Here is a 27,848-nt window from a genome sequence, read left to right as displayed (position 1 = left end):
TAAAAACAAACACCATTCCACAGACAGAGAGGCCCTCTGGGATCGGGACTAAATCTCACTGACTTTCAAAACCTCAAGGCCAAGCACAGTGTCTGCGTGAAGTACCTGCTCCGTGAACTTATTCATTTTGCAGGATGACTGAACCAATTAATCAATCCCAGAATATACACAGGCACTTCTGGATCACCACTGCCACTATCCCTCTCCCACCCCGCACCCCTTTCCCTCCTCCCCCTCTGTCTCCTCCTCCTCATCATCATCGTCATAGCAAACATTGACACAGCACCTCCCCTGTGCCAGGCTCTCTTCTCAGAATCTATGTGTATTAACATTCAATCTTATAACAGCCCTAGGAGGTAGTCACTATCATCATCCCAATTTTACAAATTAAGAAATAGTCTAGAGATGTTAGGTAACTTGCCCAAGGTCACCCAGGTAGAAAGTAGGAGAGTAAGGATTCAAAAACGGGCTATCTGGCCACAGAGTCTCTGCTCTCAACTATTATACTGCACTATTATGACAAGAATATGCCAAGTCAAGTCCACTTCAATGCCTGAAGAGGGGAGATCCTGCCTTTATCCTCCATACCACTTGCTACAGCAGATGCCAATTAAATGGTTCAAGATGGACACGATTCGTTCCTATTCCTTCCAACACCTGCTACAAAGGGACTCAAGAAACAGTGAAGGAAAATCAATTACACATGTATTATAAATATATTGTATCCCGAATACCTCAGATGCTTACCCAGTCTTATATTCATAAATTATAGTTATTAACCAAGTCCACTGAGAGACACTTAAGAAATGTAACACATTAAGCCAAGCTGAAGGTACTCTTGGAACAATTTATTTTTGGATGGCATGAGAAGATTTATCATTTTTAATTTTATATCTAAAAACAGACAAAAGGAAGAAGATACACACACTGCACTTCGAAAGTATGAGAATTTTGAGAAGGAAAGGCTTTTCATAAATCATGGTTTGATGGGAACTGAAACAGAAACTTCAACATCACTTACTGTCATTAATACTGCAACTAACCAAGAGTCATCTGGGTGGCTCAGTCAGTTAAGTTAAGTTAAGTTAAGTTGGACTCTTGATTTCGGCTTAGGTCATGATCTCGGGGTGGTAAGATTGAAACCCACATCAGGCTCTGTGCTGAGTGTGGAACCTGTTTGAGATTCTCTCTCTCCCTCTGCCCTTCACCCTGTGCATGTGCTTTCCCTCCCTCTCTTTCAAATAAATGAATAAATCTTTAATAAATGGGGGGGGCTGTGGGAGGACTCCTAGGGGGCTCAGTCGTCAAGCATCTGCCTTCAGCTCAGGTCATGATCTCATGGTCCTGGAATCAAGTCCCTCATTAGGCTTCCTGCTCATCGGGGAGCCTGCTTCTCCCTCCTCTCCCTCCTCCCTCCCCCTGCTCCAGTGCACATGCGCACACGCTCTGTGTCTCAAATAAATAAAATCTTTAAAAAAGAAATACTGCAACTAACCAATTAAAGGAAAAGCTAAATCAACAGCACCCAGTACAAGTAAACAGACACATTTAAGAGATTAATCCTAAAATATTTCAACTTGGCAAAGTTAGTGGAGTTGGCCCTTAAGAGCAAAATAAATGGAAAAGAGTGCTTTTAATTTAAGTGTTCCCTAGAAACAAAATATCAAGATTAAAAACAATTTCTAAATATTTTACTTTATCCCTTGCATGAAATACCAGAAAGAACCTGTACTTCATTGCTTGTGAAATGGAATTCAACAACTTATGAGTTTTATCTCCCTCAGTTGGCCCATCCTAGTAAATAGCCAAACACCTGCACAGCTGCTCAAGCCAGCAGAGATACAGAGAACGGAAAAATACATACATACACGTATATGCCTTAGCCAGCTAGCCACTGTCTATGACAACTAAGCCAAGTTCGTTGCTTATTGACGCTATGATATGTACAAGATTACCCGCCAAACAGGAACACACCCTTTCTGTCATGAATGTTTGAGCCAGTGTGCCAAGTTAACCGGTGAAAGTGGGACGTGCCCTTGCACAGTGGCCAGTGGATGGAATGATTCCCTTCACAGAAGTTCACGCTTTATTTGGGGCTGTGTTTTTTTTTTTTATAAAGATTTTTATTTATTTATTTGACAGAGAGAGATCACAAGTAGGCAGAGAGGCAGGCAGAGAGAGTGAGAGGGAAGCAGGCTCCCTGCCGAGCAGAGAGCCCGATGCGGGGACTCGATCCCAGGACCCTGAGATCATGACCTGAGCCGAAGGCAGTGGCTTAAACCACTGAGCCACCCAGGCGCCCCATGGGGCTGTGTTCTTCTGTCCCCGTGTCCTCATCGGCTCATGCGCCCGCGCATTCAACCAGCATTTATGGAAGACCTGCTTCGGTGTGACATTTCTTCAGCTGGACCCAGCCTCTGATAAAACATCAGACACAACAATTCTTCTCAGCCTCGCAATCAGGAAACCGCAGGCAGTGGACTCCACAGCCCTGGAAACAATGAGAAAGCTAACAAGCAGAAGGGGCTTTGGGGCCTGAAGGGGGAGTGGAAAAAAAAAAAAAAGAAACAGTTGGAAAGATGCTCTCCAGTCCCAAAATAGAAATGCTGAGAGGTCGCACAGATTTCAATCTGCTAATCTGCAGAGTCACATTACTTTGTTCTGATATGAATCAGTGAGGCATTGTTTCATATCCGCCATGTATTTCCACGGCCCCAAACACAGGCACCGCCTCCTGAGGAAGCCCGTCTGCAGGCTACCTGTTACCCCCTGGGAAATGAGGGGGGCCGGGCTGTGGACAGCTCCAGGGACCACACAAGCCCCTGCCCAGCTACTGGCCAAGCGCCAGGGAATGCTCACCTCAGACCTATGGGAGGCTAATCCTCCATGTTCAAATGCATAAATACAGTGCTGAGGGCTCTCAAGTGATTAAATGGGAAACACCAAGGACAGGGGAGGTGCACTGAGCCTTTTGGAACTCAGCTTCTGCCCATATTACCTGCACCCTAACTCTTGCTCATCCCCAATCTCAAACTTCCCCTGGCTACAGAAGTTACCTATTGGAGCTCTAATATTAAAACATCACCACCACCCTCCCTCAAAAAACAAAAAAGAAAAGCAAAGAAACAATCCAGGACATCTCCATCCAAATGCATTTCCAAGTAGATAGTGCCGTGGAGTTTTTTCTTGACAATTTTAAATAATTTCATGACTATATATGGCTCTCAATTATTCATAGGACGTTAAATAAGTCTCTAGAAAACCCACCAGGATTCTTTCAGCTATTAGCTTCACTTACTTTCCTGTACCCAACACGCAGTTGCTAATAAGAAGTAGGAAGAGTCATTTTTCTTCGCACTCCCTTTCCCTGAATGGGCAGACCAATAAATACTGAAATGATCAACATGCGGGCAGCACAGAGAAGTCCAAAAAGAAACATGGCAGGTCACATAATCTGGAATTACCATGAGGACACAGAACTAGAAATAATTCTTGTCTTGTGAAGGCCAACTCCCTCCTCAGTCCTCCTAAAATGGATGCTATGGATTGGGGTGGTGGTTTCCTAGGACCTTATTCATTTGCTATGAAGATCAGTTTAGCTTTTTGCCTAAAATGAGAGAAGGTTTGTCTCTCTAATACCACCTTGCCATTAACTAGAGCTTTGTTCAGTAGTTCTAGATCTTTACTGAGCTACTCTGTGAATGGCATGGTTCTGGACGTGGAGGACACAGCACAAACAAGACACAGCTCTACCCTTGTGGGGTTCTGGGCATAGCCGGAGGGGCAATCATTAATTACATCAATAGCTATTTAATTACAACTGTGATGTAGTTTTTAAAGAATATAACTTGTGAAAAACGTTTCCTTTCAAGACTTACAGTTAGGGAGGAGAGGGGAAAGTCAGCAGTGAGGGTTAACGTCTCACTGTGGGGCATGTCTGAAAAGGAGCATTCTACCTAATTGTTATTTATTCTCTGAGAAAGTGACTTGAGTTTCATGTCACAGTCACAAGTCACCTGTGCGAGATGCACAAAATGATGTTAAATCAAAATATTGAAGAAAAGTCTTCAACCTTGCACATTTCAGAGAGTCTTTCTGCGCACGGCCCCAAACTATGAAGGAGGCATTTGGCCTGAGGCTTGCCCTTGCTGTCATCCTTCTGTAGCTTCTGTCAACACCTTGTTCCCACCCACTCTGAGCTCCTCCAAGCTCTACCCCTCTCCATCCATCACAGGATACCGACTCCCAAGCTCATTTCTACTAATTCCAGGAGAAACAGCAACTGATAATGTAGGTATTGAGTGAGTGACAATGGCCTGGGTCTGAATTATTTGCATTTTAAAAGAAAGATTCCAGGACACTAAGAGAAATCTTTCAGATTCTAGAAATTAAAATGGAAAAAATGATGTCTGCTGGACCCAACAAATCCTGCCTTGGGTAGATTGCAAACTGTTTGTGCAATCCTAATGCCTGGGGAGAAATGAGTCCACTCCCTGAGTTCTCCCTCAAATACATGCAAACTGTCATTTCTTTTTTTCCTTTCTTTTTTTTAAAGATTTTATTTATTTGAGATCGAGGATGAGAGAGAGAGAGAGAGCATGAGAGGAGAGAGGTCAGCGGGAGAAGCAGACTCCCTGCTGAGCAGGGAGCCCGGCATGGGACTTCATCCCAGGACTCCAGGATCACCACCTAAGCCAAAGGCAGTCGCTTAAGCAACTGAGCCATCCAGATGCCCCAAACTCTCATTTCTATCTGGGCTTATTTCTAGCACATTAGACCCTGGAACACCTAAGGGACAGGAAAACATGTGAGGCCATTTTCTTTTATTTATTTAAGTCCAAAACTTTATTTCAAAAATTCTAATAAGCAAAGATAAGTTGGGAAAAAGAATTCATAGCATACATGGCAAAAGACCAGTTAAAAACAGGGAAAGTAGGGAAAGGGCCAAGGGTATGAAAAGAATGCAGAGGAGAAAGAATAGCAATTGATCAATAAATATCTTAAAAGATGCTCATTCTCAGTATTGATTTTAAAATGACTTAAACTGTGACAAATCTGTACAATGGAATACTCAGCAGTAAGAAGAAATGGAATGCAGTACCAATATACACAATCATTTGGATCAATCTCTGGAGGATTACATTGAGTGAAAAAAGCTAATACCCAAAAGTTGAATGCCTTGATTGCATTTGCGTAACATTCTTTTGTTTGTTTGTTTTACTGAGATGTAATTGACATAACACGCATTTCACCCAGAATGTACAAGTCAGTGGGCTTTGTTTTTTTAATATATTCACCGTTTTGCAGCTATTACCACAACCTAATTTGAGAACATTTTCACCAGGCCAAAAAGAAACGCTACCTATTAGCAGTCCCTCCAAATTACCACCTTCCCCTTTTCTCAAGCCTTAGGCAACCCCCAGTCTACTTTCTAGTCTACCCCCAGTCTGTCTTTCTGTGTTTGCCTACTCTGGATATTTCTTATTGGAATCATGCAACACGTGGTCTCTTGTGACTGGCTCCTTTCACGCGGCGTGTTGTCAAGGTTCCCCCATTCCGTGGCATGTATCAGTGCTGCATTCCTTTTTACTGCCATTCCAAAATGTGGTAGGGAATCAACAACTAATTCTCCAATTTTCAGGTTCTTTGATTCTCTGATCCCAACTGGGTATCCTACAGCTCAATTCAATTCTGACACTAACTGCCCAGAGGGAACGTCAGACTCCACAGGTAGGTACGTATGTATGTGTTTATTTATTAACTCTTTTTTTAAACTCTAGTATAATTAACAGAAAGTGTTACAGTAATATCAGGTGTATAGTGATTCGACAATTCTCTCCGTGACTCAGGGCTCATCACCATACACGCACTCTTTTTTTTTTTTTTAATATTTTGTTTATTTGACAGAGAGAAATCACAACCAGGCAGAGAGGCAGGCAGAGAGAGAGGAGGAAGCAGGCCCCCCGCGGAGCAGAGAGCCCAACGCGGGGCTCGACCCCAGGACCCCGGGACCACGACCCGAGCCGAAGGCAGAGGCCTCAACCCACTGAGCCACTTAGGCGCCCCCATACACGCACTCTTAATCCCCTTCACCTATTTCTCCTATCCCTCCATCCTCCTCCCATCTGGGAACAATATCTTCCCAATATTTTTTCGTTTGTCTCTTTTTTTTCATGTGAAGCCATTTTAAAATAAAAACTGAATCTAAATCGGCAGTCGGTCAGTACACCAAACTTAGATATATAGATCATTGGGGAGAAAAAAAAACAAACATATCCAAACATTTAACTCTGCTGACTTTTTTCTCATCCTTTAACTGTGTGCTTTTAAGTGATACAGAATCATTCTTGTCCCAAACACACACACACACGCATACACACACACACATGCACACAACTGTCCTTATACGACCTTGATATAATTTCCTTTTAACAAGGACTTTCCAGAAAGAGAATCTAGTAAGTACCACTATCTTTTCGAATCATCACAACCGCCTCCTGATACCATAGGACACTAGTATTTTGAATTGCGAAATAATATAAACCAGATTTTAAAAAAGTTAATCATACATCTTTTCCGCAGCCTAAGCTGTATCATTTGTACCCTCTCCTCCTAATCAGAGGAATTTGTAGCTCAGGACCTCATTCCACATGTTGTTGTGTTACCCTATCTCACAATCCTGCAATAGGAACCAGGGACACAATGAAAAAGGGAACAGAAATATAGAATATCACATCTAGCAAAAGACCGGGTCCCTTTGCTCCTACCCTTCTATCTTTCCTCATCTGATAATATTCGTTTCCATCTGGCTTCACGATGCCAGAGTCCTTCTCATCATACCCTCACATCTGCTCTGTTCTGGAGAATTGCATTTACATTTCCAGTCCTCCCGTTTTGCCAGCCTTGTTCTACACAATTGGCTTTATTCTCTGGTGTTCCGCCCACAAACCCACCTGAGAACTAATTTTGTGATCTACCATGATCCAATGCCCAAAAAGTTTAAAGGAGAAGAGAAATGCTACTTTGTGCATTTATATGCCAGGTGCGCACTGGAGAAGTACATTAGGTTCATTAAGAGGCTGGACACCAAGTGACAGGTGCCAGACCCAAGAGTGATCAGGGAGATCTCATGCTCCAGCTTAAACCCACCGCCAGAAAAAAATCCACTCCTTCCATGGCCTACAGCTGCTGGGTGACATGGTCTTTACCTTCATCTCCAGCCTCAGTTCACATCCTATACCATTTCTCTTTTTGTGTTCAAGCCACTCTGGCCTCTCTCTTATTCCCTCACATAACCATTTTGCCTCAGGGCCCTAGCACTTGCTGTTTCTCTGTCTAGGATTTTCTTCCCACCACTTTTCAAAAGGCTAAAGCTGCTTTTGTCTTGGACCTCAGCCTAACAGTTATCTTCGAGTCCCCAGAGGGGCCTTCCTTAGCTACCCAATCTAAAGTCACCTCCCTATGCCAGCCCAGTTACTCTCAATTCCATCATCTTGTTGCTGAATTTCCTTTAGTCTACTTAGTATTTCTGAAATAATCTAGTTTTTTTTCCCATAGTAGCTATCCAGAAATATTTGCATGATAAGATAATTAATTACTAAATTAACTTATGTTTCTCCTCTTTGTATGTCTCTCTCCCTTGGTCCATGAAAGTAGTCAAGCCAAACTCTCTTGGAAAAATCTTGCTTTTCACAGTTCAAAGTTAAGTTTCTAGCAAGATATCTTCCTTTCTGATGTTTCTTCCCTAAAACCTGAGTTCACTGAAGATATTAGCTAAGTGCCCTTAAAGACAACAAAGGGATATGGGTAAAAATTAACTAATATTGGCAAAAGAGATGGAGTGGGGCTGTGATAGCCGACCTGACACTGAAGATTCATATTCCTTTTCCATAATAGAACTGTGGAATAATAGAACTGATGCTCAAAGTATCTGCTTAGCCAAGGACACATTTCCCAGTTCCCCCATAGTAACGGTTCTCACCAATGGAAAGTGAGAGGAAGTGTTGTGTGTCCCTGTCTGGCCAAGGGTTCCAGCCTCCATATTCTCTTCATCCTTCCGCATGGTGGGAAGCAAAGGACTTTGAGTCCCTGAAAGACAGTGAATTTGTAAGATGGAAACAGCCCAGGGCCCTGAGTCAGTGCCTAGAGGGGAGCTGTCCATGAGGACAGTGCATGAGGAAATACAATACATTTATTATGTTAAACAGAGGCTCATGGGTGTGTTTCAACAGTTGTCCACCATGGCTAGTATAAGTCGGGTGGGGCTGGGAGACACAATAAGAGGGAGGGACCTTACCACCCCCTCCTGACAATGTCCTAAGGATGTGGCAAAGTGTGTGTGTGTTGCGGGGCAGGGTGGGGGTGTTATGGCGAGAAATCAACTCTATGCCCAGATCCCACTATTTGCAGTTAGAGGCCATTTATTTGTATTCCAAGTACCTTAACCATAAACCTTCTCCATTCTGGTACAACCCTGATAAGGAAAAGGACCTATAGAACAGCTGAGATTATATTTTCAGTAGTCTGGAAGATGAGAGCTCCAAGTCAAATTTAAATTAATTTTTTAAAATAAACGTGTAATATTTCTTACCTGTCTACATTGCTGGGCTGAAATTTCTATCAGCTACATTAGTTGAATAAACTAATAGAGATTAGCATGCCCACAGTCACAGAGGCCAAAAAGCAAAAACAAAACACTCTTAACCAAAAAAAGTATAAAATTAATGGAATTCAGCTAATCACCACTCATCCAATGCCACAGCAGGGATTATCTGCTGACTGGAGCAAGCCTGTGCAAGATGGCGACGAAAGAAGATTCTGAACTCACCTCCTTCCACAGACATACCGAATCCTCAGATATACACGGGGAACAGTTTCCTCCAGGAAAAGACCTGATAACTAGCTGAGCAGCTGCTTCCCATCAGCGAATAAGAAAAGAGCCACATGGAGGTAGGGAGGATAGGCTGAGACTTGGTACCACTATAAACTCCACCCACGGTGAAGCAACCCATAGTCAGGAGGGAACTCAAAACCCGGAGCTATTCCCTAAGAAATCAAGTTTGCACCCCAACATGGGGCACTCCAGTATTTAAGACCTGAACCTTAAAGAGACAATCCCCAAAATATCTGGCTTTGAAAACCAATGGAGTGCCCATCCACAAGACCAAAAGGCTATAGCCAACAAATGCTTCTTAAAAGGCTTGCGTGCCCTCACTCACCCCAGGACCCAGGGCAGGAGCAGTCATCTGAAAAACAAGCAGACTTCATATCAAAGAGATTCATTTGCTAATCTGAAAGCCTCTGCCTGAGGGAACAAGAATTACTAGGATACCCTGTGGTATGGAGGTGCTGGTGAGCGCCATTTTTTCCTGCTCTTGTTCTCCCTTGCTAAAGCCAGTGGGGGCTTTTTTTTTTTTTTTTTTTTTTTTTTGACTCCAGACTTTCTGTTTTTCTTGGCAGAAAATTAATTATCTAATAAATATGTATTGCCATCTTAACCTTCCAAGGAGCAGGTGCCACATCTTTTTTTTTTCTGTTTCCTTGGAAGGTGCCATCTTCATGCTCTCCCTCTGACACACTCTGCAGCACCAGGATCTCCTAGAGTGGAGCCTTTTGGACACATCTGGTGTCCCAGTTTTTGCAGCTACAGCCAAGGGGATACCCTTTGATTGCCTGGCTGTGGAGTCTGGCAGGGTTGGGAGGATGACTTTTGTCCCTGGGTCCCATGGGACTATAACAATGGGAATGAGTGCTTGGCAGGCCACCACCCCCAGGGCACTACACAGAGCAGCCTGAAACACACTCCTGGTCTGTGAAAGAAGCCTAGTTGCTTGTCTTGGAGCTTCAGCCTGAGGGGCACCTTCAGGATCAGCACATATCCAGAGGCTACTGAGGAGCTCTCAGGGAATGCACACTGGCAGATGCCATCTTTGTGCTCTCTCTCTGTCTTCCTACAGCTCACAGGTGTCTCTCAGAAAGGTGCTTACAGAGACACCTGGGTGGCTTGGTTGGTTAAGCGGCTGCCTTCAGCTCAGGTCATGATCCCAGGTTCCTGGGACTGAGTCCCACATCAGGCTCCTTGCTTGGTGGGGAGCCTTGCATCTCTCTCTCCTTCTGCCTGCTTGTGCCTTCTCTCTGTCTCTGTCAAATAAATAAATAAAATCTTTAAAAAAAAAAAAAAAAGGAAAGAAAGGTGCTTATATACACATCTGGAGCCCTAATTTTTATGACTGTAGCCTAGGGGACACCTCCAAATCACCTGGTCAGGTGGCCCTACAGGACAGTATATATTTGCATACTTTAAAGCCATTGTCTGAGGATCTGACTTCCAATAGGCCTGAATCTAAGTACTGACCAAGGTCCTCCCCTTTGGGATGTGGTCAGGTTTGGGCACATCCTCAACAAATGGGAACTATTAAAAATAAAACAGACTGCTTAGACAATCACAAAGATTCAAGAAATAACCAAGAGCTAGAACAGAGTTGAAAAATAAAGTTCACTGCCTCATGAGACCACTCCTTCAAGACTGGGAAAGGGGGCTATTTCATCTGATACATAGAAACGAACAGAGTCAAGCCAAAAGAGTAAACAGAGGAGCATGCTCCAAATGAAAAAAATATATAAAATCTCAGAAGAAAAACCTTTACAAAATGGAGAGAAGTAATTTGCCTGATAAAGAGTTGAAAGTCATGGTCATAAAGATATTCACCAACTTGGGAGAATGGTGGAATAAGTATATTGATGTTTTGATTTTTTTAAACACCTTTATCTGTATTCCTGACACACACTACTCAATTACCTAATAAATACGTATTGAACACCTCCTATGTGCCAAGCACTTTCCTATAAGCTTGAGATACATCAGACAAAGCTAACAAAAACACCACCCCTACAAAGCTTAGATTCATATGATAGTGAATATATATATAGTTCATCGCTTTTAGAATAAACTGAGTTGATATATAGAACTGATAAGATGATAAGACTTGGTTAGATTGGTATTAACTTTCTAATATTACATAAAAATAATCCATGTTACTTTTTAATTGTTAAGTAAAAGCTCTAACTGCCAAATGAAATGCACTATTTTTTATTTAATGTGCAAACAAAAACCAAACAGTGGTCCTTAGAAGCCAACATTAAGAAAAGTTGACACAGACAATATAAATTGTTGCTGCTGTTAGGTAAAATAAAAATAAAATATATAAAGGGAAGGACATTTTGAGGACAGTTTTGATGGGAAAAAGTAACCAAACAAAAAATCTTTGATATAAGAAGTCAGCTAAGAAATGCAGTTCTGAGGCAGTTTCAAAGTCCAGTGTCAGTTAAGAATACTTAATGCCAAGACCCTACATCCACTCAGAAAGTCCATAGAAAAATAAGCCAACCTTTCCAGAAGGCCCAATGTCATGGGTCATCTCCACAGACCACTCACAAAAGAAGGGAAGGGAAATTAAAGTCAAATCAAAAGAACCCCAGAGTCAGAGCACAGCAGCCCCCAAATTAAGACTGTGTTTGACTCAAAAGAAAAGAAGTGCTTGCTCTAGGGCTCAGGTTTGAAATAATCGTCTTTTGTCATCCTTCCCACCTTTACTTCATTTCTACTCCCAACAAAGAGAGCCCTTTTCTCCTTCCCTCTTATATTCCTACTCTCATTCACTCAGGTGGTTACAATAGCAATCTTTCATTTTTTAAATACACCTAAATCAACAATCCAACAAGACCCCCATCCTGAGACCAAATCCAGATTTCCAGATCGACATGTCCACGTGAATGCCTCACATGTACATGTAACATCTAAAACTGAGGCCATTATCTTCCCCACCCAGCCTGTAGGAGTTCAGGAGTTCCTGAAGGAGTTCAGATGTTTCTCATCAGTAGCCTCTCTATCCACCCAGAAACCTGCAGTCAACCTTGATATTTCCCCTCTTTCATTTCCACTTACATAAAATCAATCCCCAATTTAAACAATTCTTCCTCTGAAATTCCCCTAACAACTGCCCACTTCTCTTCATCTCCACTTACTCAATAGAGGCCAAAATTGCTTAACCGCGACCACACCCAAGGTGGCTCATGCTCCAGGGACAAAATCCATAATCATTTCCCAAGCCTATATTTCCCTACCCTCTTCTAGCTTCATCATGCTCTGTCCCAATCTTTTTCAGGTTTCTGGAAGGTACCCATTTTCTTGTCATCTCAAGCATCACATATGAGGCTCCTGCTGTATTCATTTCTCTCCCGTGACCATTTTCCCACTGGCCAACTCTTTCATCTGTCTCAGCTCCCTGCCCTCTCAACACACATCAGGTGAGGTCTCTACACTATACTTCCATTGCACACTGTTCTTTTCCTCCCTCCCACTTATTGTAATAAATATAATCCATTCATTATGTAATTATTTGTTCATTGTCTGTTTTCCTTGATAGAAAATTTCAAAAGGGAAGAAATAACCATATCTGTCTTGATCCTTGTTGACACATGGTGGGAACATAATAGGTAGTTGAAGAACGGATAACCTCATTTTCACTCACTCTGTACAATTCTCTCAGCTCTGGACCTCCACTCTTGACTCAGCCTGGCCGCTGTGATGGCATTAGTCCACCCCTGGTACTCCATTAGTAATAAACTAAAACAGATCCTCCCCGAATCCTTACAAATTAGCCCAGAATCACTCACCAGCCTGCACATAACCACAGATCATGAGTCTGCTCCCTCATTTTGATGTCCATCCCCCGAAAGGTGGTTTACATGTAATCCATGTACACAAAGTCAATGTTAAGGTAAGATAAACCTCCTAACTCACAATTATGCTTGATAACTATATGGTGTTGTGCAGTGTCAGTCATGAATACATTTTAATACATTACCCAAGTCATTAATCTTGTTATTCATTCACTTGAACAAGTGGCTTGTTCAAGATCTCAAAATTAGTGATGGAGCTGGTACTGGAGCCCAGTTTCCTAGACTCCCTGCCCATGGCTCCTGACAACTGATTGAGTCAGCCCTGTGCTGAGATCTGGGAGAAAGAAGCTGACCCAAGAAACACCCTCCAGAGAAAAGGGCCACATCACATCCATGGACATAACTCAAATTTTAGTGGTATCTAAGGAAGGGGACTTAGGGACAAAAGATATGGGTAAAGGGATTCCTTTCTTACACCATCATCTTCTCCTCCTTGTCCTTCAACACCTGGTTCAAATATAACTTCCTTCTCTGAAACTCCCTGGACTAACTATGCTGACCCCTTCAGCAAACAACATTGACTGGGTTCCATGCCCCTTGCCTGGACCCAAGAAAACAAAAAGATCAGGAGACCTGGCCCTCCAGAGCCTGTGGTGTCCACCAGAGCTTGTCCAATTCTGCTCCAGTACACATCTCACTGAGGACGAATATTTGTTTATCTCCATCACTGAACTGAAAGGGTTTCAAGGCTAAGGACTTCATCTCTCCCCCAGAACGCCTCCCTCCCATTCTGAGTTCAGAAATGTCACAAAAGAAAGAGATGAAGGAGAAAGGGCAATAGTCAGAGTTGAGTTTCATGGCTTCACATCAAACCACTGGAACCAGGACACTGACCACTAGTTTCCTCCATCATAGGTTTGACTTTGTGCACAGGCATTTTAAACAAACGCCTAACTTCCTACTCTGGTAAGTTCCCTGAGGGTAGGAACCCTATCGATCTAATTGCTAGAACCACAGTTTATCTACCTTGCTCAAAGGCCACAATGTTCCCCACATTTTGCAGAACTTAATGGAATTCTAACCCACACGTTAGGAACAAATTACTAGCATAATATGCCTTCATGTGATATGAAATTACAGCAGGAAGCACCAAGCCCACAAAAAATGAGCTGCTGCACGAAGCAAGATCGTCTGCTTTTGCATATTAATGTTTTAAAATGTTGGGACTTCTTATTCATTCATTTTGACATCTGCAAGTGCTTGCTGGCAGAAGAAGCAATAGTAGTCACCTAACTTAATTCCATTCATTAAATTAACCTCTTTCTTTAATATTTGGAAAATATCATTCTTTGAGGCTGGGGAAAAGAAAAGTCCAATTCATGAAATCAACATTCTGAGGAAACCTACCCTGGGATTCACGGCTGTGAAAAAATATATATATATTTAGCAGTTCAGCCACCGACAACTCCATTTTTTTGTAAATGCCCACCAACAAAGCCTTCTGAATGCTGTGGAAGCTAGCAAGTTCCAAGAGCATGCTAAATCACATTTGCCTGGGTCCCCAGAAGAAACCCTAAAAAAAGATATGTCCTATGTCCCAGACTCATTTCCTAACCAAAAAACAGCAATATTGTGGTCTTAAGTTATTGACCAAGTAGCCTCCACCCAGTTGAGATGACCTCAGTCTGCCTGAGTTGGAAAACTCTTTTTCTTATAGGATAAGTGATTTTCTAGCCAAAAGAAAGTTCGACATTACAGACAGAGATGAAATAACTCACAGTTATTATACTCTTATGTTAAATTTAGGATTAAATTTTGTAATCATCAGGATACTCGGGATGCATATGACATTTAACTGTTCATAAAACAAGAACATCTGACATTTAAAAATCTGATGGATTTTCTTCGTAATTTCAATTTAAAGTGTACATGATTTTAGACTTAACAGCCTGAAGATGAATGTGTATCATTTACCATCTATGCATTTATTTAATAATTATTTGGCACATTCTTTGTACCCAGAACTTGAAGAATACAAAGGAGTTAATAGAGCATTTTAGGGCTTCAAAGGGCCCTGTTCTAAAGAAGTCTATGTCCTGGTGTTATGGTTGAATTGTGCACCCCCCAAACTTCCTATGTTGAAGTCCTAATGCCCAACATCTCATAAAGCGATCTTATTAAACAGAATCATTGCAGCTGTAATTCAAGTAGGATGAGGTCATGCTAGAATAGGGTGGGTCCCTGACCCATGTGACTGGTGTTCTTCTCAAAAGGGTAGCACCTCGGGGCGCCTGGGTGGCTCAGTGGGTTAAGCCTCTGCCTTCAGCTCTGGTCATGATCCCAGGGTCCTGGGATTGAGCCCCGCATCGGGCTCTCTGCTCTGCGGGGAGCCTGCTTCAAGCACCCTCTCTCTCTGCCTGCCTCTCTACCTACTTCTGATCTCTGTCAAATAAATAAATGAAATCTTAAAAAAAAAAAAAAGGGTAGCACCTTAACTTCTGATTTCTGGGCTCCAGAGCTGTGAGATATTAATTTCTGTTGTTTGAAGTCATCCTGTTCATTGTACTTTGTCAGGGCGGCCCAAGCAAAGAAATACAACTCGTTCTTTACCCTTTGCCTCTTAGTTCCAACCCCGCGTTCTCTCTCCTGCTCTGTGATGCTAAGGCTGGGACCGCAACATTTATGTCATTTACTCCCTTGTCGGCTGGCATCCTCTAAGGCTGTGCCAACACAAGGTCCTACAGAGAGAGCGGAAGGTAAGAGGAGGGAGAAGGGACTTCTTTCTGGTGTCAACTTTCTGCCAGTGTCATACCAACAACAGCACTAGTTGGCTTAGGTCCCCAGCTTTTTCCTACCCTTCCAACACCAGCCACCCCCAGACCCCCTCAGATGTGTTGGCAGCTGGGCCACACCCCCCTGGCAGTCGGAGTACCCATCTCTGCAGGCCCTAATGTGCTCTTGGTAAGAGACAAATATATAAGGAGTCAAAAATATAAGCAAGTCAAGATTTACCATAAATAGTGTTAGTAATGGCACAAGTAAACGTTTTCAATTTGATGTTGCTGAGAATATAAATGAATTCATATTTTCTGCGGGGGAGTTTGGCAGAATAAATTGAAAGATAAAATATACACAGCTTGAGCCCCAAAATCCCACTCCCAGAAATCCCTCTTAAGAAACTAATCAGATAAATCCTCAGGATTTATATACAAAGATGCCCATTGTAATGTTGCTTATAACAGTAAAAAAAAAAAAATCTAAAACAAAAAATACCTATCAACAAAGAACTTGTCAGTTAAATTACTTCATACCTGTGTGCATACATGCACACACATGCATAGTGTATCCTGGGTTAACTGCTAAAATTACGCAGTTCTGTATTTCTCAACATGGAAATATAGCCATATTACAGATTGTTAAGTGACAAAAGCAGATTTCCAAACACTAGTTATAGCATGAAAACAAAATATGGAAATTAATGGTAATTATTTTGTACCCAATGATTACAAACAGTAATTATTCCTGGGTAGTAGGAATTTAGGTGATCAGGCAAAGTGCCCATTGCTGGGGGCAAAGGGAAGTGCTCTATTAATAATAATCACAGGAATACTTAGAACACTGCTTTAATGTCAATACGTAAATTTTCAAGAGACCCAAATATATAAATTTCAAGTGTTTAGGAAAAAAAGTAATCACCCTCCATTTCTATTATTTAATCCAAATTTACAAGGGTATGCATTCTTTGATTTTTCTCTCTTCTATTATTTCTCTGTTACTTTCATTTTTCAAAGTGATCCTACGAAACAGCAAAAACATAATTAGCTCATTCATACACTAGTTCTTTAATGATGTGTTTAATTTGTCAACCAAAGGGGAACAGAGAGTAGGCCCTCTGAGAGTCAAAACTGCCTTAAATACTTTAGCAACCTTCTGTTTATACAGCTAACAGCATATCTGCAGCTTGCAAAGAAACAAAGAAACAATGGAATTACCTCCTGAGACACAAACTCCTCATGCAATGCAAGAAACATCCTTGTCCAGCCACATGGACAATGGAATCTAGAAAAGAAAGATGACTACTGCACCCAAAATGCAAAAGTGGGTATCAAAGTCCAGTGAGTGCTTTTGCTCCTGCCCTGGGCCTCTGCAGCTCACAGGCTGCCACTTCCCAGTCCCATGAATCTTCAGAACAGGCAAGAGCGACTGCCTACTGGGAAAAGACCACCGCCCCCTTACGTGAGCCTTCATCCTCACTCCTTCATACAATTTCACTCACAAACCCCAAGTGCATACTAGAAATCTAAAAATAACATTGCTCGTTGGAATTTAAAGGCTCAAAACTGAAAATTTCCCAGGCTTCACTCCAGTAATATTGAAAATGCAGATTCTTTTTTCTACACCAACAGAAGCTTGGGGAATTGGGACTGAAGGCAGTGAGGTCCAGGAATCCATCTGCTCCATGCTATCCTGGGGAGAAGCAGTCACTGCTATTTTGGAAGTTTCAAAATGCTTGGCAAGAGTCTTATAAAAGGACACAATGAATGCTATCACAATACCAGAGAAATATCCAGGAACTGAAAACCACAAACCAGGTAGAATGACCCAGGAGTCTTCAAGTCACCTGGAACAACACTTGCAAATCAAAGATATACCAACTCACAAAAATGAGTTTTAACTAGCACCCTTTTTCCAGGTGGTAGTTCACTGATCATATAGAAGAGTAAATTACAGCTTAAGTTCATTATTTTCCCCCTTCATAATTTACACCGTCAACCAAAGTTGTTTTTTTAATATTGTAATTTTATTTTATTTTTCAGCGTTCCAAGATTCTTTTTTTTATGCACCACACCCAGAGCTCCATGCAATATGTGCCCTCCTTAATACCCACCACCAGACTCGCCCAACCCCCTATTCCCCTCCCCTCCAAAACCTTCAGTTTGTTTCTCAGAGTCCACAGTCTCTCATGGTTTGTCTCCCACTCTGATTTCCCCCAACTTACTTCTCCTCTCCTTCTCCCAAAGTCCTCTGTGTTATTCCTTACACTCCACAAGTAAGTGAAACCATACGATAAAGTTTTCTTAATATCTCCTATGTTTAAAGCACCATGGTAGGACTTTGTCTCAAGAAATCTTGCCCCAGGTAAGAAAAGTCCCAGGTAAAACCCCAGCAGGTTTTTTGTTTTTTTTGTTTTTGTTTTTTTGTTTTTTGGGGTTTTTTTTGCGGGGGGAGGTAGAAATTGATGAACTCATTCTGAAATTTATACGGGAATTCAAAGCCAAGAAAATTTTGAAAAAGAAAAACAAAGGTGGTAAGTTTAAAATCTCAGACTTTAGACTTACCTTAAAACTATAGTAATTAAGACAATAGTCAAAAACCTTGAATAGGCGCTTTAAAAGAGAAAATATCCAAATAGACAATAAGTATACGAAAATGTGTTCAACATCATTATTCATCATGGAATTAAAACCACACGCCTCGGGGCGCCTGGGTGGCTCAGTGGATTAAGCCGCTGCCTTCGGCTCGGGTCATGATCTCAGGGTCCTGGGATCGAGCCCCGCATCGGGCTCTCTGCTCTGCAGGGAGCCTGCTTCCTCCTCTCTCTCTGCCTGCCTCTCTGCCTACTTGTGACCTCTCTCTCTGTCAAATAAATAAATAAAATCTTTAAAAAAAAAAAACAAAACACACGCCTCATTAAAATCACAATGAGATACCACTACACATACAATAGACTAAAAAGATGTATAGCATCAGATGATAGCAAGAATGTCAATCAACTCTCGTGCATTTCTGGTGAGAATGGAAAATGGCACAACTCCTTTGGAAACAGTTTGATGGTTTCCATTAATGTTAAACATATGCCTACCCTATAACCTAGCAATCCATTTCTAGGTACATGTGCAAGAAAAAGAAAGATTTTCTCAAGAATGTTTATAGCATCTTCTTATAATTGTGTAAAACTGGAAACAATCCAAGTCTCTACCAGCAAAAGAATGTATAAACAAACTGTTATATATTCATACAAGGGAATTCTACACAGCAATTTAAAAAAAAAAAAGAAGAAGAACAAACTACTTTTTTTTAAGGCTTTATTTATTTGACAGAGAGAGAGACAACCAGAGTAGGAACACAAGCAGGGGGAGTGAGAGAGGGAAAGTGGGTGGCTCTCAAAGCAGGGCTCGATCCCAGGATCCTGGGATCATGACCTGAGCCAAAGGCAGACGCTAAAAGACGGAGTCACCCAGGCACCCCAGAAGAGCAAACTGTGGATAGATACATAGCGTGGATGAGACTCAAAAACACGATGTTGAGCGAAAGTAGCCAGATGCAAAAAGAATACACATTGTATAATACCATGAATTTGAAATTCAAAAACATAAAAACTAATCTATGGTGGTAGAAATCAGACAGTCATTAATTACCTCTGGTAGCTGACAGCAGTTATTAACTGGGAAGGAGCATGAGGGGACTTTCTGCAGTGCTGGAAATTTTGTGTCTTGATCTGAGCAGTTATTGCAAAGGAATAGGCATATGTAAAAAAGCATCAAGTTGTACAATTAAAATTTTTACATTTACTCTATGTAAATGATATCTCAATATAAAAGAAAGTACAGAAATAACCAGATGGTAGGAGGAGAATGTTCCAGAAAGGATATGCCTCTAAGAGGCTATTGGAATGGTGAAATTTCTAGCCAGCAGTGAAGGATGGGGAGAAGGCAGGGATCGGTAAAAGTATTACAGTGAAAATGACCCTTGAGAGAGGGAAAAGATTAGAATCTAAATAAGTGTAGTGTGAAGGCAAGAGAAGGTAAACAATATTGCAGGAGAGAAAACATTACACTTTGCTATGGTCCTAGAGTTAATATTTTCCCCCAAGTTCATTTGTTGAAATCCTAGCCTGCCATGTGGTGAGACGGGGAGGCGGGCCTTTAGGAGATGCTTAGGTCATGAACGTGTGCCCCAGCAAATGTGATCAGTGCTCTTAGAAGAGGGTCCCTAGAGGGACCCTCTGCCCCTTCCACCATACGGGGACACAGCGAGGAGGCCATCTGAGGAAGCCCGTTCTCCGCACACCCCGAATCTGCTGGCACCCACACTCTGGGACTTCCAACCTCCTATTTATTATGAGAAATAAATGTTTGTGGTCTCTAAGCCACTCAGTTTATAGTATTTTGTTACGATAGCCCAAGCAGACAATGACACACATTAAGTCATGAAAATCTGAACTGAGGTGGATTTAACAGGAGCAAAAGAAACGTATTATTACAGAGCCAGAGTGGGGCTGACTTGCCAACTCAAAAAACGGGCACCAGAGCTCAGAAGCGAGATCAGAGCTAACGAGGGCTGGGGAGTCCTCCTCAGGGCAGTGACGTGCTACACTTGGCTAATAAATATTGGTTGGGAGGATGACCAAATGGACAGACAGAACGGTAGGCAGGAGAGGGAAGAAGTTTGAATCAGATTATCAAGAGAAATATATCAGGTTTAGCCATATAAAACGGCTGGTATTTTACCATTTTTTGACCTTCTAAAAACTGCAGTTTCGGGGTCACCTAGGTGGCTCAGCCGGTTAAGCATCTGTCTTTGGCTCAAGTCATGATCCCAGGATACTGGGATCGAGTTCCACATTGGGCTCCTTGCTCAGCAAGGAGTCTGCTTCTCTCCCTCCCTCTGCCTCTCCCCTTGCTTATGTTCTCTCTCTCTGGCAAATAAATAAATACAATCTAAAAAAGAATGAAAGCAAGAAAGAAGAAAGAGAGAAAAGAAAGAAAGAAAAAGAAAGAAAGTTAGTTGTTGAACATTAAAAAAAAAAACTGGAGTTTCATATGACTCAGTCTTAGCTAAGTTAAAAATTGGAGTCAAGGGCAACTCTTTGGGCCACTCCTTCATTGAGGAAGAAGAAGAAAAGTCAAAGAAAGAGCAGACAGGGAAACACATAACAACGAAAATAAGAATAAAAGACTCTATGCATTTGGGGAAATGTACTGCCTTAATTTAAAAATGTCCGATTAGAAAAAAACTCTTGTCTAAAGACATGAACTGACAATTTGCAGAAGATACACAAAGCCAAAATGCATATAAGAAATGTTCAGCATCACAACAGAAAAATAAGCATTAAAACCATGGGTTACCACAAAGATTTTTTTTTAAATAATAGTAATATCTTGTAAGGCTTTAGGAAAACATTCTCACACATTTCTTTCAAAAGTATAAATTCATACAGACTTTCTAGAGAGCAACATATCTGTATATATAAAATTCTCTAAATTTTTCATATCTTGTGACTCAGTCATTTCACTTCTAGGAATTTGCCCTAGAAATGTATTATGTGCATAATAAAAAAGTCACATAAAGATATATGTGGAAAGATGCTTATCATATCTTATTTATATAAAGTAACCTAAATGTTCAATAGTAACTTACATGCCTAATGAAGAATTTAAGAATATTATAGTTATTTTTTTAATCACCCTTTTAGTAATGATATTTAATGATGCAGGAGAAAGTTCACCATAAATCTAATCTTCAAAATAACATTTTGAAATTGTCCCCTTTTTGATGATGAGGAATATAAAGGTATCAATAAAAAGAATAGCCAGAAGAAAATACACTCAATCCCCACATGGCAGGATTATAGTACATGTGTATTTCTGCTCTTTTTGTTTTCTTTTTTGTTTGTAACAACAGCAAGGATTGCCTACAATTTTAAAACAAACTAAACATTATTTATTTAAAAAAATACATTGCTCAAGGAACTTTCCAGAACGCTTGGTGAGACGCGGAGGAGCGGCGGCTACCCGAGCTGCGCTCAGCAACGCACTCCTTCCCGCTCCCCCACATCGGCCTCGGCCCTCTCACCGGCTGTAGAAAATGGTGAAAGAAACCACTTACTATGATGTTTTGGGGATCAAACCCAATGCCACCCAAGAAGAACTGAAAAAGACCTACAGGAAACTGGCCTTGAAGTACCACCCTGATAAGAATCCAAATGAAGGAGATAAGTTTAAACAGATTTCTCAAGCTTATGAAGTATTCTCTGATGCAAAGAAAAGGGAATTATATGACAAAGGAGGTGAACAGGCAATTAAAGAAGGTGGAGCTGGTGGTGGTTTTGGCTCCCCCATGGACATCTTTGTATGTTTTTTGGAGGAGGAGGAGGAAGAATGCAGAGAGAAAGGAGAGGTAAAAATGTTGTGCATCAGCTCTCAGTAACCTTAGAAGATTTATATAATGGTGCAACAAGAAAAGTAGCGCTGCAAAAGAATGTGATTTGCGATAAATGTGAAGGCCGAGGTGGTAAGAAAGGAGCAGTTGAGTGTTGTCCCAATTGCCGAGGTACTGGAATGCAAATAAGAATTCATCAGATAGGACCGGACATGGTTCAGCAAATTCAGTCTGTGTGCATGGAGTGCCAGGGCCATGGGGAACGGATCAGTCCTAAAGATAGATGTAAAAGCTGCAATGGAAGGAAGATAGTTCGAGAGAAGAAGATTCTAGAAGTTCATATTGACAAAGGCATGAAAGATGGCCAGAAGATAACATTCCATGGTGAAGGAGACCAAGAACCAGGACTGGAACCAGGAGATATTATCATTGTTTTAGATCAGAAGGACCATGCTGTTTTTACTCGGCGAGGAGAAGACCTTTTCATGTGTATGGACATACAGCTGGTTGAAGCACTGTGCGGTTTTCAAAAGCCAATATCTACTCTTGACAACCGAACCATTGTCATCACCTCTCATCCAGGTCAAATTGTCAAGCATGGAGATATCAAGTGTGTGCTAAATGAAGGCATGCCAATTTATCGTAGACCATATGAGAAGGGTCGCCTCATCATCGAATTTAAGGTAAACTTTCCTGAGAATGGCTTTCTGTCTCCTGATAAACTCTCTTTGCTGGAAAAACTCCTACCTGAGAGGAAGGAAGTAGAAGAGACTGATGAAATGGACCAGGCAGAACTGGTGGACTTTGATCCAAATCAGGAAAGACGGCGCCATTACAATGGGTAAGCATATGAGGATGATGAACATCATCCCAGGGGTGGTGTTCAGTGTCAGACCTCTTAATGGGGCCAGTGAATAACACTGCTGGCATTTTATGTGCAGTAGTGAATGAGTGAAGGACTATAATCATAGCCCACTACTTGCTATTGCTTTTGTTTTAATATTCAACTATAGTAGTGTTTTAAAAGTTAAATGAAGAATAAACTCAAATATAAAAGCTCTGACTTTGCCCTGTATGTATGATGACTTCAGTGTGGAAGATAAGTTTAATAGTTGTAAAAACTGCTTTAAAAAAAAAAATCTCCCCTAGCATTTGTTAGGCCATACCTTGTAATTAATTTCAGTTCTATGTATATGAAACACTCAGACTGAATGCTAGGTGTATGTATTGACATCAGTGTATGACCCTTAACTGTTAAGCTATGAAGTTAAAACTTGTATTTAATTGGCAATCAGACAAAGAATTTGTAGAGAAGTGTTGGTCTATAGTTATGTTAAGTGGGATTCATTGTGATGCCTCTGCATTTATTGCCTCTACTGTTACTTGAAGATGGCATGCTATGTAATTTGGCCTGTGGTATCAGTGATAGAAAGGATACCTCTTTAAAGAAGGGGTTTATCAAATGCTGCTGCTTAAGGGCTTGCACTTGTAGAACTGCATTCCCTTCTGTGCCATCTTTTTTTGTCCCTTTTTTTAAATATATATATATATATATATATATATATATATCAGTCCTGGTTATACTTTTTTTCCTTCTCTTTGGACCATGATAAGCTTCAGAGTAGTGGCTTTGGGAGCAGGGTAACTTAGAGTGAAGAGACATTTACGTGGAGAAGTTTGCATGTATGAGATAGGAAGGTTTTTTTTTTTTTTAAGGTATGTTACAGGCTTACTTTAAATAACTTATGCTCCGAAGTAACTGTAATTTAATGTTGGTAGTATAACAAATTATGATGAATAGCTTTAATTGTATGTTTAAAAGTCATGTTCACAAGCTTAAATCTGGTTATCAGAATTAAGCAATTGGAATGTATGAATGTCTCCTTAATATACTGATTACAAAGCAAAAAAAAAAAAAAAAAAATACATTGCTCTCAGGTTGTCAGGCAGCACTCAAGGCAACCCAAAAGGTATGTGTGAGCCATGCGCACATCTCTTTAAAGGAATGCACAGAGATAGGTCCAGTTTTCTAAGGGCACACAGGCCTTTCTAGAACTCTAGGAGGAGTCCTAATAATGTGCCTACACAGTCATTTGTCTTTGCTTTTGTTTTGCATTAGAAAGCTATTTCAGCAGCAACAGGTTAAAAACACTGTCTCTTTCCACCACCATTTCTTCTCCATCCCACGTTGTCTCACAGCAGGTGGTACTGGAGTTGCCCTGGGCATTCCTGGGATCCGGATAAAAGGAAGTTAAGTTGGGATACATTCAGTTTGAAGCTTCACAGGACACGTTAATGAGACTTCTGATCATTCCACGTATAGTTGAGTTATTGTTTGACGTCCCAGGGTAGATACGGGTTTTCAGGAATGTTCCTACCACCCGCTGTGCTGACTCACCCTGTGTCATTTCATAAAGGTGCAAGGCCAGAGGATATGAACATGTCCTAAAGTGCCCAGCACTGGAAGTGTGTGGGTAGTAGAAGAGAAACAAGTTTTGAAACACACAGAGCCAGAAGCTTATCTCTGGGAAAGATGTTCCAACTACAGCAGACAGTTCTCATTGAGATCCGCCCTCATTTTTCAGGACTCTGTCTCACTGGAGAAGTACCAAGGCAGAGGGTAAACTATTAAACGGATTCAGGGGGAGAAAACGGCACCAGAAGTACAGCGTGGTGTCCGTGGGTTGCTTCTCTCGTTTTGACCCACTTATCGGGACAAATTCCTGATCTAATCTGTAAATTTCTCCCGGCCTTTATTACCTCTGCAGTTCCTGACCTTGGTGTGACTACGGATCCTGAAGCCCTAAGAGTCAGACCTAATTTCCTGTTTGTCACATTTACTTCCTTTGAGATCTAAATCCTTGTGCCCAAAGCTAGACTGGTGAAGTGTATCCTTTCCCATTGGTCTCTTCAGTCTCAGGAATTAGACATGGCCTTCAAACCTGATTGAACTTTATCACAGCAGCCATCATGGCAGTTCCTTAAGAGATCCTCAACCTCTTCCTGTGGGCATACTGACTTCCACAGAATGTTTATTATTTATGTGTATACAGATTTAGGCCTATTTCTACAAAGGACTTGAAGAAGCTTATAAAAAATACACACAATAAACTAGAACAAGGTTATTTAATCAACTACGGGCATACAAGCTGTGTATTTTATTTTACTCCTTCACTATTCCATATCCATGTCTTTTTTCCTCAGGCCATAGGATGGCTGCTGTATCCCTATACATCACAGTTCCATTCCAGGCAAAGGAAGAAGGGAAAGATACAGCACCACAGACTTCTGTTCAAACTTTTGGTTAGAACTGAGTCCCATGACCACCTTTAGCTGTTAGGTAGCCTGAGAAATTGAGTTTTTAACTGAGCCCATTGCTGCCCTGAACAAAATCAGGTTCTGTTAGTAAGAAAAAAAGGGGGACACATAGCAAGTAGGCAACTAAGAGCAAGTGCCCCACCAAGAAACCAGGTACAAACTGGGTAGATGTTACCAGAAGTATGTGTGGTCTAAAAAGTTTGTCCTTATTTGTCTGTGAACATTTTTATAACATTATATGGTTATATAATCCTATATGATTATATAAGTCTCCTAAAAACTAAAAATGTAATAACCTAGATAATTACTTATAGAACATCTAGGGGTTCCCATTTTCTTCTTTATTTCTCTCCTCTGAAAGTTTCCCCTCCTTATTTAAACCAATAATAAAATCTTAATGATAAATTTAACAGAAATTTGGCAATGTGTATCAAGACTCAAGAAAATGTTCCTATTTTGACTCACAATTAGGGTTGCCAGATTTAGCAAATAAAAAAAATTGTGGATACCCAGTTAAATTTTAATTGCAAATAAAAATGGACACTTTTTAGTATAAGTATGTACCAAATGTCACATGGGACATACTTGCACTAAAAACTATTCTTGGTTTACCTGAAATTCCACTGTGGCTGGGAATCCTGTGTTTACATGATAACCCTACCCATATTACTACCCTGAGACTTCATCCTAAGGAAATAACACAAAAGAAAGGACAAGAGTCCTGCAGTGACAAAATAGTGCAAAACTGGAAACAAAGTAAATGCCCTCAAAGAAAAGCAAATAAATTGTGGTCATTCTAATCTATGGAATAGAATTCAGAAAAACAAAGCAATTAAGTTATTAAAAATTATAGAAGAATATGTAAGCTTTGTGTATGTCACAATTAAAATTCTAAAAATGCATATGAACAGTAGAAAGACCAAAAAGGAGTCAAGAAATAAAAAGGTTGTGTTTATTAGGAAAGATTTGAGAGGTTTTCCCTCCTTCTCAACTTTTGAAATCTCTTTATAATCTTTTATAAATTATAAAATCTTTATAAATATCTTTTAATATCATAAAATAGTATGCTAAGAGAACACTAGTGAATTATCAAGTGAAGCTGAGTGAACAGATAGGTTTGCAGACGAGGAAAATCAGTCTCATTTTTCCCAGGAGGGTGCTGAACCACCTGCCTTCCAGGTCATTGCTTTGCTGGGTCCATCAGAATGTCTCCCTGAAAATAAGACCTAGGGGTTGGAGCAGAGAAACGGAATAAGATTTCAGCGGCCGCGTAGCATTTGCCACATTTCAAGGGCATTAAACTCAATAATCCAAGTGAGAAAGATCCACAGCTATGAGAGAAATAGAAGCTCAAGATGACTTGCCAGGGAGAACGCATCCTCTCCCAAGAGAGGAGAATCAAGGGAACAGACACGAAATAACACCTGCTTCATCTAAGAGGCTTTGTGTTGAATAAGTGCTCTTTGACTGTATCTCTGAGCATGTCCCACTAATGCTGGGGAACAGGTGGCTGCAAGTCTATACAACGAATGGCATGCCTTCATTTTTCAAGGACGCACACTTCAAGCTGTTTTTCTAAAGGTGATGATAGATTTGTGCAATCACATACATCGTCCACCTGGCTGTGCCTGTGGCCCACCTGCAGGCCACATCCATCCAGCTGGCCAGGAGGGAGAATTCGGGAAACAGTGAAGCAATGCTAAACCAGCTTCTGCCAACACCCCCCTTCCCTGAGCAAGCATGTCAGGTCTTTTAATCAACATCCGCTCACAGCACTCCTGAACTTGAGTAATGCTTCCCTGTCTCTCTGAGGGCAACTGTTCCTCCAGGGCAACTGTCCTATGATGCCTTAGCACTGTCTGGGTGAAAGATTTATTCTGACAGTGTGCATGAGATTGAGAGGGTCATTTCACCGCTGCCTGGAGAAGAGCCTGCTACGGTGGTGGCCCCATCCGATGGTTCTTCTATAGCCACAAGACAGTTCCAGGTTATGGATGCTGGATTGTCTCCATGAATGTGGATGTGGAAAGGAAATTTTTCAAGGCTAGGCCAAGAAAGGAAAGAAGACAGAAAGACGGGAAGAAATCTAGGTACTGGTGGTACTAAGGGCCTCTGAGAGCCTTTGGAAGGTAAAAGGTAAGACAGACCTAGTAATATGCCTATAAAAATAGATCAAAAGAAAGCTATGATGAAAGAGAAAGAGAGTGAGAAGTAATATGCTTAAGAATCGGTCAACAAAATTCAATTACATTTTAGGTCAGGTTTTAGAATCCCCGCCTAGTCCTCTCCCCTTCCCAAGAAATCTGATCCTGCCCACAAAACTCAGTGGACCTCAGCAGGGCTCACCAGCCATTCACTTCGGCTACTCCTGATTGGACCAGGAGTACTGAGCAAACTTGAAGGGGACCTACACGTTGGGGGGCTAGATGTCAATGGAATTCACTGTCTCTGGAATTTGACCTCCTCCTCAGTCTTCTGGGCTGGCTTCCCTCCCCTTCCCTACCTCTAGATGTCAGAGTATCCCAGGGATTAGTCCTGGGCCTCCTCTGCCTAGTAAGCACAATCTTTCTAGGTGATCTCAGCGGCAGCCATGGTCAGAATTAGCTCCCAAATTCTAATGATCAGTCCCCACCTCTGCCATGTTCCAGATTTAAACAACCAAGTAGCTGCCTGACATCTCTATTTGG

General features: G+C 41.3%; 1 protein-coding gene and 1 pseudogene across 1 annotated transcript in view; one reads left to right on the top strand and one right to left on the bottom strand.

Annotated features, from left to right (window-relative positions):
- NCALD (neurocalcin delta) overlaps positions 1 to 27,848 on the bottom strand; it is a 371,716-nt gene that overhangs the window by 306,133 nt on the left and 37,735 nt on the right. The window lies entirely within an intron of this gene.
- Positions 21,505 to 22,903, top strand: LOC123949216 (annotated as a pseudogene).

The sequence above is a fragment of the Meles meles genome, chromosome 1 (genome assembly GCF_922984935.1).
Source record: "Meles meles chromosome 1, mMelMel3.1 paternal haplotype, whole genome shotgun sequence".
NCBI lineage: Eukaryota > Metazoa > Chordata > Mammalia > Carnivora > Mustelidae > Meles > Meles meles.
This window is presented reverse-complemented; position numbering and strand designations above follow the sequence as displayed.